Raw genomic sequence first — 11858 nt, forward strand, 5'->3', positions numbered from 1 at the left:
CAATTGCGCTATAAAACTAGAAATTTGTGATTTGTGTGATTGAATGTGTACAGTACACTACTGCACTTGGCTCACTTTCGTGTCCGCAGTCACATTAATTCAGTCGCCCCCTCTTGGTCAAAATGGTGCCGCCAGTGGCAACCAGTGAGTTCAGAAGGAAGTGATGTAAAAATGCCTCAAAACCAACAGGAAGTGACATGAAACATGACACATTTGTGAAGAAGAAACACTACTCTTACTCTACTTTGGAGTACATTTTTCCTCTATTCTATATATAGGGAATGGGACGTACTACGTCATTGTTTGGACGCGCCTCCATGCTGGTAATATGATTCACTTCCGGTCCGGCAGACTCAATGCGGATTGTAACGTGTGGTAGTGCTAAGCTAACTCCTTCGGTGTTTTAGAAAGAAAATATGGGTGCTTATTGTTGCGTTACCGGGTGCAACAGCGTCTCCTACGACAAAAAAAAGGGGTTAGGAAAAATGGACTCACTTTTCACTGTTTTCCTGCATGGAAGACCAAATATCAGATCACGAAGGTACGACGGATGGCTGGATTGCAGCGGTTCGTCGGAAAAGCATTTCTTATGATCATATTTCTGCTGGAATGAGAGTGTGTTCCTGTCATCTCTACTCTTGTAAGTTGAACGATTTATCCACTTTTGGTTTCAATACGTTTTTGTTTTTTTACACCGTTGTGTAAATCTGCCTCGGTAGCAATGCTCGCCTACTACGACTCACATACCTGTTGTGTTCCTAGGTAAACCTGCTGACAACACATCCCTATTGGTCACCATCTCTCTTCTTGGATCATTTGACGAAGAAAATTTGTTCAATGGAGTGGTTCCATTTGTCCTGTGTCGGACTCAAACAAGCCCCTGCAGTAGACGCCATCTGGGTCTGCCCTTCTTGTCGAAAATCTGCGGGCGTTTAACTTGTGAAAATGCAAGAACTTTAATGCACATATTTATTCTGCCTGGCTATTTAACTAAGGCCAGTGAAGTGTTTTTTTTAATTTTTTTTTTTAACCACTTTGACAAAGACACGTTTCATTGTAATGTTGAATTTATATATTCTATTATTATTTTTAATTTATAATATTCTTATTTGCACTAATGTAGACTTTAGACTGTCAATTCAAATAGTGTTGGAAAAGTTGCAATATCTAAAATAGAAATGCAAGAACTGTAAAGTACATATTTATACACCATTATTTACCTAAGGCCACTGGATGTTTTTTAACTGCTTTGAAAAATACAGGTTTTGTTGTGATCTTGTATTTATATAGTATATAGCTTTTTATAATGTATTATATTATGTATTATAATATTTGCTGCCCCCTGCCAGAGTGTGGGCCATTTTGTACTAAAAGGATTTTAAATTGTCAGTTCAAATACTGTGTTGGAGACTAGTACTTGCAATACTTAAAATGGAAATGCAAGAACTTTAAAGCACATATTTATTCTGTCTGGCAATTTACCCAAGGCCAGTAAATAGTGTTTTAAACTGCTTTGACAAAGACACGTTTATTGTAATCTTGTATTTTTGTATTACTTATAATTTATTATATAATATTTGCTGCCCCCGTCAGAGGGTGGGCCTTGTTTGCACTAATTTAAAGATTTTAAACTGTCAATTCAAATATCGTATTGAAGAAATTGCATTACTTGAAATAAATCTATTGCAATTTATCAATCCCAATTCTTGTCTACAACACTGTCCAAAAATTGTCAATGCATATTCCAAATAGAATAACAAAATTAAGTCACCTGACTTTGTAATTATTACACCTGTTTATTATGAAGACCTGAAGTAAACAACAAGCAGTTACAGTTTGTCAAGAAGTTGTTCGAGTCATGTTTTGGTATTCATATTTTATTGACTTTTCACAACAACACTTGGGCTCGTGTTTGTAAGAGCACAGCAAACAGAAGTTTCAGCGTGCACTCTTCGGCTTTCCAACCTCTCATAACGCTCCGATGTGGTGCGCTTGACCTCAGAATAACCCAAGAAGAGATATGGTGACCAATCGGGATGTGTTGTCAGCATTTCATATGCAGGTTTTCCTAGGAACACAACAGGTAGGTGAGGAGGAGGAGTAGGTTAGCATTGCTACCGAGGCAGATTTACACAATGGTAAAAAACAAACAAACAAACAAAAAACGTATTGAAACCAAAACGGATAAATCGTTCAACTTACAAGAGTAGAGATGACGGGAACACACTCTCATTACAGCAGAAATATGATCAAGAGAAATGCTTTTCCGACGAACCGCTGCGCCCCAGCCATCCGTCGTGCCTTCGTGATCTGATATTTGGTCCTCCATGCAGGAAAACGGTGAAAAGTGAGTCCAGTTTTCCTCGCCCTTTTTTTTTGTCGTAGGAGAAGCTGTTGCACCCGGTAACACAACAATACACACTCATAATTTCTTTCTAATACACCGAAGGAATTAGCTTAGCACTACCACACGTTACAATCCGCATTGAGTCTGCCGGACCGGAAGTGAATCATATTACCAGCATGGAGGCGCGTCCAAACAATGACGTAGTACGTCCCATTCCCTATTGACTTTATTTTTGCCAGAGATGCCGACTGTAGCGCTACCAGTTTCACTAATGGAATGTCGCAACAATGAACACATAACTCCATGATACCATTCAGACATAAAAATGTTTTTTCTCTTCTAGAGGGCACTCATGCTCTTTGGACAGGTCATACTCTAAATTGGTCTAACTTCGATGATTTTTATGTCATCTTTTTGGCATAATACTGTCATGTAATAGGCTCAGCAACTCAGCAGGGATCCCCAATCATCGGGCCGGGGAACGGTACTAGTCTGTGGTGCATTTGCTACCGGGCCACAGAACAATAATGAATAATTATTTCACGACCACAATCTGACCTGTGCCTCTTGATTAATCTGAAGAGATTTACGTACGTTACCCTCTTGTGGTTGGTCGCCATTCCTGGGGTGTTTGCACACCTTTAGCAGCCCAGCGTCAGTCAATGTAAACAGTAACGTTAGCTGCAATTGGCTGCGTATTAAGGGTGGCGATGTATTCAGAAAGCTTTTTTACGGGGAAAAGGCCACCTGCTGAGCCAGAAGAGAAGCCTACAACCATAGACTTCGTAACCTATTGACATGACACGTGAAACGGGGCCGATCCGTAGGGGGCCTATTTTCAAAAAACTTCGTTCAAATATTTTCAAAACCAAAGCTTCTACCGACCTAAAACCAAAACTGGCACCTACCTTAGCCATGTATGAGTCTCCATGAGCAGCCCATCAAAAAATTCAAAGTCGTTACCTTATAAAATCCTGATTCATTGTTTTATATATACGTATAACAATAATTAAAATGGCTATAAAAGTCTCGGACTTTACACTAGATGCACAAAAACCACCAAATGCAGAGATAATCACCTATATTTTCAGGATCAATAGCAATATTTAACATATCATATATGTTTTTGACCAAAATAGCAACTTCATCGTTTTTTCATAACTGCAAGTTTTCAACAGCTAATAAATCACTCAATTTAACATCAGAAATGTAATACTTGAGGAAAACATGCAGAATCAATTATAAATAATATGTAAATAGATTATTAATAAATTCTCCTTTATTATCATTATACAGTTAAACAATGAAATTGTGGAGCAACCCTTTCCAGTGCAGGATAAGTTAAAATCTCAAAAGTGACGTGCAAGTATGAAATCTAAATAAACATACTGTAAATATAAAATGCGTAAGAGAAAATGAGATGGTCGATTTCAATGTAAAAAGCTCTTTGCTGTGGACTTGTAAGACGGTGCCACAGTGAACTTAAAGACAAGCCTCACATTCGCCGTATTTACGTGAAATATATGCTACCTGCACGGTTTCTTTTGCTTTTGACCAAGAATTGAGACTGTTTTACTTCCATATCTATAAAGGATTCAGGATTTAAGCATTTGTTCACAAGAATTTCAACGTAAAAAGCTCTTAGCTGTGGACTTCTTGTAAGGCGCGCCTCATTGAACTTAAAGACGAGCCGCACGTTCATCATATTTACGTAAAATACATGCTACCTGCACGGTTTCTTTTGCTTTTTTCAATTTCCACCACAAGTTTTCAATAGGGTTGAGATCTGGGCAATTTGCAGGCCATGACATTGACTGGATGAGTCTTTCTCCAAGGAATGCTTTAATGGTTTTAGCTTTGTGGCATGATGCATTGTCATCTTGAAAAATGATTTCAAAATCCCAAAACATATTTTCAATTGAAAGGATAAGAAAGCCGTCTAAAATTACAATGTAAACTTGTGCATTTATTGAAGATTTAACCACAGCCATCTCCCCAGTGCCTTTGCCTGACATGCGGCCCCATATCATCAAGGACTGAGGGAATTTTGATGCTTTCTTCAGGCAACCAGGCAATCTTTGTAAATCTCAATGGAACAGCACAAAACAAAAGTTCCAGCATCATCACCTTGTCCAATGCAGATTCTTGAATCATCACTGAAAATAACCTTCATCCAGTCATTCACAGTCCATGATTGGCTCTCCTTAGCCCATTGCAGTCTTATTCTTTTCTGTTTAAGTGTCAGTGATGGTTTCCTTTTAGCTTTCCTGTATGAAAATCCCATTTCCTTTAGGCGATTTCGCACAGTTCTGTCACATACCTTTACTTCAGCTTCCTCCAGGTGTTAATTTGTGCCGGATCATGCTAGAACATGTTCCGGTACCTCTTGATTTTGGACTCCACGTGTTCCGGGACTTATTTAGTCTGTTCCAGCACCTTTCGAGTATCAATATTAATGATAATATTATGCTGGGCGACGTGGAGGAGAATGTGAGGCGATGAACTCATCATCGACACATGCTACGCTAGCGCCCTCTTCAATAAATAACGCCACGAATCACTGCGCTTAGCCAAACGGAGCACACATTACATAACACTGGAAACCACGACTCTAAAGTCATGGTTGCCCAAACTTTTCATCAAGCATTTGGGCTGAACAGAAAACAGTCGCTTTAAATTGTAACGCTTGCTAAGTGAACGCTTGGCAGCAAAGATAACACAGGAACCTTGATGCTTTTTACCCCCTCATTTTTATTCCTATTTCCTATGCAGTCCACCAATCGGAGCGTCGCGCTAGCGCACCAATAGGAGCCCCGCGTTGACGCATAAATTACCGTGCCGATGACAGCCTCGGTGATGCTACAATATAAAAACGTTTTTAAAAAATGGCCAGCCATCCATCGATCATCTTCCACTTGCTCCGGGGTCGGTTCGCGGGGATAAAATAATAAAATGCATGGATTAATTTACAGAACATATCACAAGAATTGCATGTTGTTTCCAATCTGCACGTTTTATTAGCGGTGCTTTCAACTCTGAACCATAGTAAAAGTCAACCACCGCGCTTCCTTTCTCGCCTCCATATGCTCACCCACTTCTTCTTCTACGCCAATTGCATTGCATATGCATGTTGTTTCAGCACCATTTCTTCTTACGTATATTCCGGGACCTGTGTCCGTCTCGTCATCACTGCGCTGTCATATGTACCTTGCGTTCCGGCACCTTATGATTTACAGATTAAGCACTGGCTTCCTCCCATTTCTTCTTCGTTTGGCTTGTTGTACATCTTCTGTTTTCAAGACATTTGGCCTTTAGTTGTTTGTCATGACGTTTGGATGTCTTCCTCAGTCTACCAGTACGCTTTACTTTAACAACCTTGCCATGCTGTTTGTACTTGGTCCAGATTTTTGATACAGCTGACTGTGAACAGCCAACATCTTTGGCAACCCTACGTGTAGCGTTACCTTCTTCAAGAAGTTTGATATACCTTGGTCTCAAGAGACATCTTACTTGTTGGAGCCATGATTCATGTGAATCCACTTGGTCCAGCAGCCCTCCAAGGTGTGATAACTGCACTGTTTTTAACTGCTGACTAATGATCAGATCTAATCTGAGGCAGGGGCCCAGTTAAGGATAGGAAATTGACTGGGCGTGTCGGTATTTTCTACTCAAAAGGGAGCGATTTCATATTTTCTTCTTCAGAATGGAGTGATTCTATATTTATTTCCCTGCACTTGCTCTATAAAAATGACATTTACTGTCCACCACGATGTTTTTTTATTCATTTCTTTTAGTGTTTCTGAATGCCAAGGAGTTTTGCACTTTTGAGAACTAGTTCATTATTTTTCAAGCTTTTTATCTGAGTTTGTTCTACATAATAAAATGTCTGAGTGAGTGCTCGTCGGAGACTGGTGATTCCATACTTTTTGCTAAGGGTTGTATTAAATGTATTGAAAAGAAGAAAAAAACAGCACTGCCTGCTGGACTGAAGAGTCACTGCATGTTACTGCACGTGACTAAAAGGTCCACCATGATGTATTTGTTTACGCGGTGACCTCAACGCGGCGCACTTTGGTCGAGTCGCGAAGGTTGGACACTCTCCAAAACCACATGTGACGTCCTTAATGGACATGTTCTACCAAGCCAGACCTCTAGTCAGTGGATGCGATGGAGAGGTGGGGGTGAGGCCTTATCTCTGCCCGCTATGAACGTCCACCCATCCTCAGGGCCGGGCGGAGAAAAAGAGTCTTCTTGAATCTACTGTCCAATATTAACTGCAGCACAAACAGACGAGCGATAAACAAAAGGAAGAGTAAACACACTCCCAAGGTTTTGTCACAACACACACGCACACACAGTAAATAATTAATTAGCAGTGCTTGTTTGCAAAAGCTTCCCAAAAGCCATCTGCTCCTGTGTGTAATATATACACGCATAAACTGTATATACACATGTTCTATATTATATAAAGCACTACAATCTGTATTTATACATTTATAGAAAATGCAATTTCTGGAGAAATTGTGCGTTGGATGCTTTGCTTTCCCATGAGCAGTTCATGAATGTTGGGGCATTTTTGTGTCACATCCTTGGACAGAGGCGTAGCAAGGGTCCCTGGGGGCCCCAGGCAACAACCAACATGGGGCCCTTCGAGGGTGTGCATGTAAGGTGGACTTGGAGCAATAGAGCAAAGAGTAGCAACACAAAAATACCACTATCGGATGCGGAGGTACACACCTTTGTGTGAAATCAGTAGTCAGTTTGGCCCTACGACCCACCAAATTCAAATTATTCCGTTAAAAACCACTGACTGGTGGAATACCGACCGAAATGAGTATTAAATTGGCTAATAAAATTGTTTAGGATTATTTTAGATGCATATATGTCATATTTTTCTTATAGAGTATTCAACGAGGAATACGATAGACCCATTAACCCTTTAACACCTAAGCCTATGTTGGTCGAATTTGCATGCATTTGATGTTGCCTTTATATTTTAAAGAAAAAAATGTTTACAATGGCCAAGTTGAGTCCCTTTTTTCAGGAAACCTTGAACTTCATGTCTAAACTGTTGTTTTCTTCACTGACCAATTATAATCCACATTTTGGACCCAAAAAGACAAAAAAAAATCTCAAAATCTTTTTTCGAAATTTGTAATGTATATGTCCCATTGACAACCAAACATGCTCGACCAACCGTTTTGAAGCTTGATAATATTTATTCAACTTGTTAGGATAAACACTGAATAGTTTTATGTTTGACAATTCAACACGAACAGCAGGTATGGTTATAGGCGTTTTTGGCCTTTACACATACTATGGTCAAAACAGGTTATATATACTGTGCAAAATAGGGAGAAAAAAATTATAAATATCATCTAACACAAAAAGGGTTTGGAGGATCTCTTTGTGAAGTTAGGTGTTGTACCCATCACCTTTTAAAAAATATATATGTACATGCAATCAGGCTTCTCGAACACACATCTACATCAGAATTTAAAAGATTATAGTGAAGAAAAAAATATATATAACATTGAAAAAGAGTATTTGAAAAAATATTGACAAGTAGTTCAGTTCAATTCAAATTTTTCAGGCATGCGACCCAATAAAGTTTTTTTTTTTTTTTTTTTGCGCACTTAATAAAGCTTCTTCTTGAACAGGTGACGGAGCTCTGTCACGCACAACGTCACACAGCCTACTTTTTCGCCGTTTGCGCGCTGCTGTCACTTCTACTCGCCGAGACGCCGACTCATCCCAAGAAAACAACGACAAATACGGCTCATCTTCTTCCTTGAGTTAATGAAATAATGCATTAGCTTGCGCTAAATGTAGTTTAAGATTCATTCTGCACGTTTCAAAGTCGCTCGCTCAAACCAATCGGCCGTTGCTTGCTTCCCATGCCTCCCTTTCAATAGTTGGCGCCTCGCTCGGAAATTTATTAAAAATGATCACATTCGGTTCGTCCTTCTTGACATCACAACAGCTCTTGGAATATATAGTCTTTTGTGCTGCTTTCGGTTTTGAAAAAGGACAAGAAATGATGGAAATATGGAGATGGATACATGGTCCATGCAGCGTTTTAATGCATATTTATGAGTGCAATAAAACTATAAAACTCAAATGACATTATCTCCCGTTTTTCTGGGCCGATGGACTTCAAATAAAAACTGGTGAGGACATCAACTTCCGCACTTTCAAACGAGACTAACCAGCGGCACGTGGGTGACGTAATTACAACGTGACGAAGCTTCAAAGACGATATGCGCAAACGCGTCGCTGCCGACACGTTCGGTGTTAAAGGGTTAATACACTTTTTTGGGAAAAAAAATCACCATTTCTTTAAGTAGTCACATGAATAATGAGGTGGCCTGTGAAAATCAACATAAAACAACTCAGCAGGGACTTTCCAGCCAGTACTTGGTGAGTCACTCTTTAAACAATCATGTGGTATTGATAGCTGATTGGTCTTTCTTAAACATGTATAATCTACGTGACATGGTTAGTGCTGATTGGGAATGATAACAGAGTCGTTAGATAATCTGCAATAAAGCTGCGTGTGCTAAATCTGTTGTCCCTCTGGGGGCCCCTGCTGGCTGGGGGCCCTAGGCAATTGCCTGGTTTGCCTAATGGGACGTGACGCCTCTGTCCTTGGAGACTCATTAGCTGACATTGACAGCGCAAGACGTCCAATCCATTTTGACTGGGAAGGGTGAATGAATGAATGAGTGGCCAAGTTTTCAATGGTTTTTCACGATTTTTTGGAGGGGGGTTTGGCCATAGGCGGAGTTGGGTTGGGGCAAAACATGTTGATGACCCCGAAACGTGGTGTCCGCAATAAAATTAACTATGATATAGGCTATGCTCGGTTAGTAGCTTAGCCCATGCTCATATAAACAGGCATCCCAGCTATGTGTGCATGCGTTATTGAGTGGGCGCGTTTTTCTGTGGAGAAGTAGACGCCGATTTTTGCGTTCTCAGGAGATATCCAATTTAATGCCAAGTTTTTCCTGTCGGTCACACCCTTGCGAAACGAATCCTCACCGAGACAAGACACAGCATCCTTTTTGACTGAATATTCCGGCCGGGAATATTTATAATCATGCCTTGAAAATGAGCGTTTTTTTTTTGTCTCCCGTCATTTTTTAGGGGAATTCTAAATAAATCAGGCTGCTCATAGACTTGATAATGGTATTGACGGGTCAGATCGGTCATGCACTGTGCCTCGCATTCAAGTAGGGGGCCGCCCACATCAAGAGGAGCTATTCACAAACACACGCACGCAGCGATACAACGCCGGATATTTGTTGAAAAAGCGCGAAAACTGCACATACAGGAAGGTTTGTCTCAGGAGTGATTTGTTAGAGGATTCAAGGTTATTATTATATTTTTCGTACCATGCATACATTTTGAAACGTGAAAAAAATCAATGGGAGAAATTAGCCTCTACTGCATTGGTATCATAGTTCGCAATATTTACGTAAAATAAATGCTAACTACACGTTTTTATGTTGTTGTTTTTAACCAAGAATCAAGACTGTTTTACATCCATATCTATAAAGAATTTGGGGGATTTAAGCATTTATTCACAAGAATTTTCACCGGAAAAGCTCTGTTTATATAAGGCGGCCGCTAGCGACATTCACTAACAGTACTTGGACATATTTATGTAAAATAAATGCTATCTGCATGTTGTTGTTTTTTTTGTGCTTTTAACCAAGAATCAAGACTGTTTTACATCCATTTCTATAAAGAATTTTGGGAATTAAGCATTTATTCACAAGAATTTTCACCGGAAAAGCTCTGTTCACATAAGGCGGCCGCTAGTTACATTTACAAACAGACTAGCATTGTACTTCGATATATTTACGTAAAATAAATGCTAACTGCACTTTTTTTTTTCTTTTAATCAATAATCAAGACTGTTTTACATCCATATCTATAAAGAATTCAGGGATTTAAGCATTTATTCCCAAGAATTTTCAACGAAAAAAATTCTTTGTCTGTGATTCCACTCGGTCAGTTTTGACGAGCTCGCCAACAATGCAGACCCCTATTTATCGGCCCTGCGCCCATCAATACATTATGAAGTCTATGGGATTCTTAGGACAGCTATGCTTTTGGCCAAGGACGTCGTCCATTGAATATGGTACGCCCGGTTGTGGCTCTGTTGTACAATTAGCATCTTTAGTGGGACAAACGGAAACTCCGCTCACCATTTTGGCGGTGCTCTCCGGCGTTTCATGGTCCACATCTTCAATCCTTGGTTCTCACTCAGTAGTTGTTGTCACTTTTGAAACCTTGGGTTTGAAAAAAATTACTTTCTCCATCTTGTTTCTTCTGTCCTCAGGTGGTTTTGGCTAAGCAAAGCAAATGACCATCTCTAAAGTGCTAGTCATATGATCTGTTCGAAAATTTTGACTCATTATAAAAAATGTTTTTGTTCTTTTCATTCATTTTTGTTGTTTGTTTTATTGCTTTACAACTTTTGTAGAGAACATTTTACCTTCTGAGTCTTAAATTTAAAATTAATTTATTGGAAAGTCAATTATAGAGTATTTTGGCTGGACAATATTGTGTTGGTTCGTTTCTACTCAAGTGGATCTACATCAACTCTGCTTTATAATATATATACTTTGCTAAATAGTTCCCCCCAAAAGTTTATACTCACGGTTTTCAGTCATTTGTTAATAATTTGCTTTTTTGTGTCCGTCTTTTTCTTTTTTACTATGGTGTAATGATAGACGGCGGACTAGGATTTGCAGTGCGTGCGTTGCTTTTTGTAGATACACTGGAGTGGAACAAAATTTATTTTCGAGGCACTTTTTCCATGGTCCCAATACAGCCTATTACATGCAATTAATTTTTCGGCCACCAGGGGAAGAGCGGTGCTAATCCCCCCGTATGGTTTTGGCGTTATTTGTTATTGTTTTGGCGCAATTTATGTGCAGTTTTTCAATTGTTATAGTAAGGTTTGCGCTTTTTCTGGCTTTCACCCTTTAAAAAAAGCTCTTTTGGTAGCATTTTTTTTTTACATTCTAGCTTTTCAAATTTTCGGACTTTTTTTGTTGCAATTTTTTGTGCTTTCTTTTTTTTTTTTTTTTTTTTTTTTTTTTTTGCATCGTTTTTAGGGCCAGGTCACGTTGTGTTCACTCGCCATTTTCCGTAGATTTTTAGGTTGTTTTTTTTTCAGGGCACTTGATATTGGGTCATTTTTACCATTGAAATGAATGAAGACATTGAAAATAAATAGGTTTTTTTTTGGGGGGGGGGGGGGTCAAACTTTTTGGCAACAAAATTTACAGAATTTTCTGATTTGTAAATTATATGAATCCTCAAAATAATCATACTGTACATAGGCTGTTTTTACAAATTTGTGGAATACATTTCTTTTCATTCATTTATTCCCTAACCAAAATGTGAAATAGTCAGTGTGACACACACAAGACACATAAGTGTGTTACACATCAGCTCTGCTGCCAACAAGGTGAAAGTTCACTATGGTTCCCTCCAA

The sequence above is a fragment of the Corythoichthys intestinalis genome, chromosome 2 (assembly GCF_030265065.1).
Source record: "Corythoichthys intestinalis isolate RoL2023-P3 chromosome 2, ASM3026506v1, whole genome shotgun sequence".
Classification (NCBI taxonomy): Eukaryota; Metazoa; Chordata; class Actinopteri; order Syngnathiformes; family Syngnathidae; genus Corythoichthys; species Corythoichthys intestinalis.